We start from the raw sequence: 6000 nt of genomic DNA on the forward strand, positions 1-6000 counted from the left end.
TGCCACCACATAATTTGGCTCCATGGTGATGTTAGGCAGCCATTGCAGAGTGATTAATTCCTGCCCTCATTCTTGACATCATTGTTTCATGGCATGATCCCAGTGGTCTCCTTACTAATGAATTCCAGCCAAAGATTTCTTTAAAAGAGACTCAGAAAAGCAGAGAAACATAGCAGAATATTTGGAAAGCAACAATTTTTAAGGCCTGTTTAATTTTTCCTGTCCCATTTTCACTGGTCTCTTGTTCTTCCCCTTACATGTACAGTACAACCTCTGTATCTCTCCAGGGGATACATTGCCAGACTTCCCATGGATAGTGAAAATAGCGGATAATGGTGAACCCTGTATTTCTTCTGGAAGTTAACCATAAAGTCATGCCTGAGGACCTCCAGATGCCTAGAAAGACCTTTTTTCCAGACATGGGTAAGTTAAACTAGTATTCTAGTATGGTTGTCTCAGGGTCAGCCATTCCCCAGTTGTTCAAAAAAGGCTAACATTCAAGTGCAATGCTACATCATGATAAAGTGATAGCATCTGATTTACTACAATATTGGGAATTCGCAATGAGGTCATATGCTTTCACCACTCTCCTGGTCCTCACTAGAGCTTGGAAAAATTACATTTTTGTACTTTAAAGTTGTATGATCTCCCAGCTAGCATGGGGCATTCATGGAGATCTAATCACATTTTAAAAAAAAAGTTCTGCTACTCATCTTTTCCTTGACATGAACAGATAGATACTTGAAAAGAAAATTAGAACAGAAATAAAGAGTCCTTCCTCTCATCACTAACAGAACATTATTGAGATGCAATAGATTAATTAACTGTCAATGACTTTAAACACAAATACATCTGAAAATTATTTTAAAATTATTATTATTATGAATTAAGCAGTAAGTTAAGACATTGTTAATTATTCATTACTGAGATCCTTCCATGCTTACTCTCTCTTTTTACTTCTTGTAGTGAATTTATTATTTGTGGTTTTATTTTGCATTTCTGACTGTTCCTTTATTATTTTATCATTGTTTGATCTTGCTTTAATTTTTCACTTTATAATATTAGGCCCTTACGGTTAAATTAATCTACCCAAACAACATGATTTATTCTTGTCATGCAATAATTAATGAGAGCGTACTCCCCCTAACAAAACATCTATTTTTATTTGATTATAAATGATCCACTCTAGTTTCAGAAACAAATGCTAGAGTAACTATTTATTTCTTGGCTTATTTATTTCAATATTTCTAAGGCATCCTCTACCAGTAGATTTCAGGAAAGAATTCGGTCAGTTAAGGCACTTTAAAAACAATTTAAAACTGTGTCAATTATGTAGACAGTTCAAATAAGCTAAAGCTGATACACTGTGAGAACCTACAAACTAATGTAAAGGGTTAACAATATAGAAATATATTATCCAAGTGTCAAAATATTGGTATCATTATTGAAGTCACTAAGGTTTGTTATTTATTACTAAATAAGTAATAAAGGTCAGCCCCGGTTAGTACTTGGATGGGAGATCATCAGTGAATACAAGGTGCTGTAGGCTGTTGGAATTGGTTAGTTGAAGGCATTCATGGGGGTGGAGGTGTTCATATGGAAAATACTACAGAATGCTTTGCAAGAGTCAAGGACAGATTTCACTGCTCTTGCTTGCCATATAATAATATCTAGAAGTCCACATGTCCCCTACCCCTCCCTTAACAGAATGCTGTACATGTCTGCTCAGAAATAAGTAAGCAAGCCCCTTTGGGTTCAACAGAGATTACTTTACACTCATCCTCAGACTGCAATCTCATATCTACACCTAGGTGTAAACAAGGCAGTCCCCCCGCTTTCCTCTAAAACCTTTTCCCCTGATAAAATGGGGGGGGGAAATAAAATTAAAAAAGAGATAAAATAGATTTTAGAATGTTTTCTTTAAATAACATGTTTATAACAAGAGTGTTTGTATATTTACTACCCTAATATTCGTTCTAAAAACTATGTAACATGAACACTTATATGCAAGACAATGCACAGTATCTAATCACTAATCATCTTTGCATCCTTTTATCATTCATGTTTAAGGAAACAAATGTTTTATGTCTGTTTGACATTATGAAAGATTGGAAGAGATAAAACATTTTTCTCTGTTTTACTAATTTTGATACTTTCTCCTGCTTGTATTGTTGTTGCATGCTCCTAATAATGTGGTAAAACCAAAGAGGTTCCTTCCAATTCAAGACCTTGCAGCTCCATTTATAACAAAAAATTAAAAAGGGAATCAGTTCATAACTATTGTCTGACTGAACTGTACTATTAATATACCAGACATGTTTATTTGATGATCAACCACAAGGAAGTGGGTTAAGTAAAGGCCACTTTATAGACCTATAACCTATTTCAGTGGGTTGAAACTGGGATGAGCAAGAGTGGGGAGCAACTTGTTGAGGCCAGGTGTCAACTCATGTAACAAAAATTCAAACAGGGAATTCAGTTTGTAATTTTGTATGACTGAACTGCTATACCAAATATGAATATGTCAAACAATGCCAAACAAAATTGTATATCATGTTTTAAATTCCTGAACTAATAGATTTTCGTTTTGGAAAGGATTCAGTTTTTCCCCAAAATTCCATCCTTGCTCCAACCCACTAGGCAACATTAGGCAAGTCACACTCTCTCAGCCTCTGAGGAAGGCAATGGCAAACTTCCTCTGAAGAAATCTTACAGGATCACTATAAGTCAGAACCAACTTGAAGGCACACCACCACAACAACATCCTACAGAAGAGCTTCAAAATGTTAAGAAATTTTACATCTCTAGAGTTCAGATCAGGTATCACACCCAGGGCTTGTGTTTTAGAAACACTACACATTCTGGTAGCCTGTGGTCTGAATGGGGAGGGGTTAGACAGGCCACTGGTGACAACACACTTGCATTTTAGAGGCCATCACTAAACTATCTCTTATAAATTTATTCTCTTTTTAATTATATCTTATTAAAAATGTTAATCACTTCCACTTTTAACGCACTTTAGTGGGGAAGTGAGGTTTCAGCTTGATTCAGGGTTTCTTGATTTATTAATATGTTCTCATTAACTAAAAATTGCCATGAACAAGACCTGAGGAAGGCATGATTAATGCATGAGCAGACAGGACCTTGTGATTCAAAGGCCTTTGTTGCTAAGACTAGAATGTACCTAACTGAAAAATTACCACTATTTTCCACAACATGTACTTGAAGACAAATGCCACCACATGTAATTTGGTTTGTTTGTACATAAATCATTCTCTAAATCCTCTCCTACTGATGATGCCTAGTAGCAGATATGAGATCTGCTGCTACTATTTGATGCTGGTGCTGTCTCAGGAAAAGGACAATCAAGCTATTCACAATATGCATATAAAAGGCACTGTTTGTATATGAGAACCTCCAGTTTCTTCTTGGTCATACAAGCAGAGTTGCAGAAGTAAAGGACACTTTGGCATTACATGGTAAACCATTCATTATGATCAATGATCTGCAAATGTGTTTATTGTGCTCTATGTGGCTGCCAAATAGGAACAATCCTTTAAAATAAAGGAAACGTGACAGTATTATAAACAAATGATAAAGTTTTCATGTTTTCAAACCTCTTTATCCTTGCCTTAAGTCTTAGATTGCTTGCTTTGGTATCTAAAAAAATATAGACTTGCTAATTACTATCAACCTCAACCAAATTGTCATTTGATCTATAAAACATGTATCTGACATCCCAGATTTTATTTATGAAGGATTCACAGCTTACATTAAATATGTTTGGGCTGTAAACTTACCAATTGCTGATACTGCAAAGATGGGTGACCCAAGTTCTGTGCCTGCTGTGACCTAACTGGCAGGTTCTGTCGCTTCTCCTATGAGGACAGAAGTGGATTCAGATAATGTGGAGGGACAGTGCTCCAAATGACTTAAGAAAGAAAACAGGAACAATCAGTTCGTTCCTCTCTCTCTCCCTCTCTTTTTCTCAGATGAGTTCTGTACCTTCAGAAAGAAGGAAGGAAGGGAGGGGAGAGGAAGTCAACAACCCTAAGCTTTCCTGCAAAAAAATAAGGAAACGGCAGATAGCCATCTCGTTTTCTCTCAAACAAAATGTTTGGAAAAATAAATATCACCAAACCAAAAGAAATTCCTCAAGTATTATATCTTTATGATGGATTTCATAGGCTGTAATTTATAACTCAATGGGTGGAATGCCATCAAAACAAACACAATGTTCTAAAAGCAGAGTCTTGCTTGAGGAGAAGATGCTGGTATATAGAAACATTTAGCTGCCTTAACAGTGAAAATATATAAGGTGATAGAAAGACGGAAAAAAAAAATCTTGGTGTACACAATTAAAGCACAAAGCCTCTCTCATTGCTGATCCAAATACACATGCATGAACACACACACATACAGTAATTTAAAGTGCCTCTCTGCCTGACTTTTATACTTATAAATCGACATTTGTTGTCACCTAGGACCAAAACAAATACCATAACAATGTTTGTCTGCTACGTCATATACCTGCTGAACAAATACTTGGAATCCCTTTAAAAACATTTTTGCTCTGGAATGCATACTTATAATCAGTTTTGTGAATCTTTGCATGTGTGTCCATGTAGATATATACCAGAATGTCAACATATGGCTGTGTGAATGAGAGAAGAGACAGAGAGAAAAAAAGGAAGAGTGAGATTGGAACAGATAGATTCCAACTGCAATCATGAGCATTAGTCTCATGTGCGTGACTAAGGAGCTTATCGCTTGGTTTATTAATTCATCTTACTTCTCCTGGTTTAAATTTCAATTCGGGTGGCATCCTGATCTTATCAGAAGGTTTTTGCCACCAAACTTGCCACCTGAATACAACCCAGGGGTATCCCCGCTTCCAGGAGCGTTCTGAGCAGCTCTTTTCGGATCCAGGAGTTTTCTGGCTTAAGAAAATGGCCACCGGAGCACTCCTGGAAGCGGGGATGCACCCAGGCTGTATTCGGGCAGCAAATTCAGTGGCAAAAACTTTCTGATAAGATAAGGATGCAGCCCAAATTGAAATTTAAACCGAGAGAGGTAAGTCAAATTAATAAGCCAAGTGATAAGCTCCAAATAACATGTCTCCAGAGTTCTATTTACTGAACATGTTGCCAAAGATGGAAAAAAAGATGGAAAAAAATATTGGAGAACTTTCTTATATTTAGTTACTGCTGCAAGACTTGTGATAGCACAAAATTGAAAGAGCAGTAACCCACTACAAATAGAAGAATGGATGATAAAGACACAAGAAATGAAGGAAATGGACAGATTGACAAAATTGCTAAATAATAGATCTGAATTGGAATTAAATGATGAGTGGTTACCAATAGCACAGACATGGGGAAAGGTATTTGATATAAAGAAAGATATTTTGATATAAATTTGATGTATGTGAAATGAGGTAAAAATGTGTGTACATATTTTTTTCTTTTTATTCAGAAACAGTTGTTTTTGTCAAATTGATTATAATAAGTATAAAAAAATTGAGAATGTAAATAAGATTAAGATGTGAAATGAGCAAATCGAAATAAAAATATTTTTTTTAAAAAAGAACGAATTAGTTAAAATAAATTATCTGTTGTTAAAAATATTTTAATGCAAAGAGCAACTTAATTGCATTTGCCATTAACTTTAATTGATAGATTTAAATTGGAATGTTACCACTAATACAATTCCAAAATTAAGCTATTAATTAATTTAATTTAAGAGAGCACTGAAAAGTAAACAAATTTTACATTCTGAGGTGGTTTTCTATCCAGAGGTTAGTTCTCTTGAAGTTTTTTGCAAAATTACTTCTTGCTTTTTGTTAGTCCCTCCACATTGGAGAACTACAATGTTTAGACCACAAGATTCAAACCAGTTACTTTAGTTCATGATTAGACTTCAGTAGTTTAGTTTATTCCAAGGTTAAACTTTTTCAAACCAAAAAGAAGTAATTGCACCTTGGAAGGGTGATTTTCTTTG

At 35.2% G+C, this 6000-nt stretch overlaps 1 protein-coding gene across 1 annotated transcript in view; it reads right to left on the minus strand.

Moving 5' to 3' along the window:
- ZNF366 (zinc finger protein 366) overlaps positions 1 to 3864 on the minus strand; it is a 37591-nt gene extending 33727 nt beyond the window's left edge. Inside the window, exon 1 of the mRNA XM_089512738.1 lies at positions 3801 to 3864. The gene's annotated coding sequence lies outside the window, so the exon portion shown is untranslated. The remainder of the gene's footprint in view (positions 1 to 3800) is intronic.
- Between the last annotated feature and the right edge of the window lie 2136 nt (positions 3865 to 6000).

The sequence above is a fragment of the Sceloporus occidentalis genome, unplaced genomic scaffold, assembly GCF_023333645.1.
Source record: "Sceloporus occidentalis isolate IW3139 unplaced genomic scaffold, rSceOcc1.0.p SCAF_1, whole genome shotgun sequence".
NCBI lineage: Eukaryota > Metazoa > Chordata > Lepidosauria > Squamata > Phrynosomatidae > Sceloporus > Sceloporus occidentalis.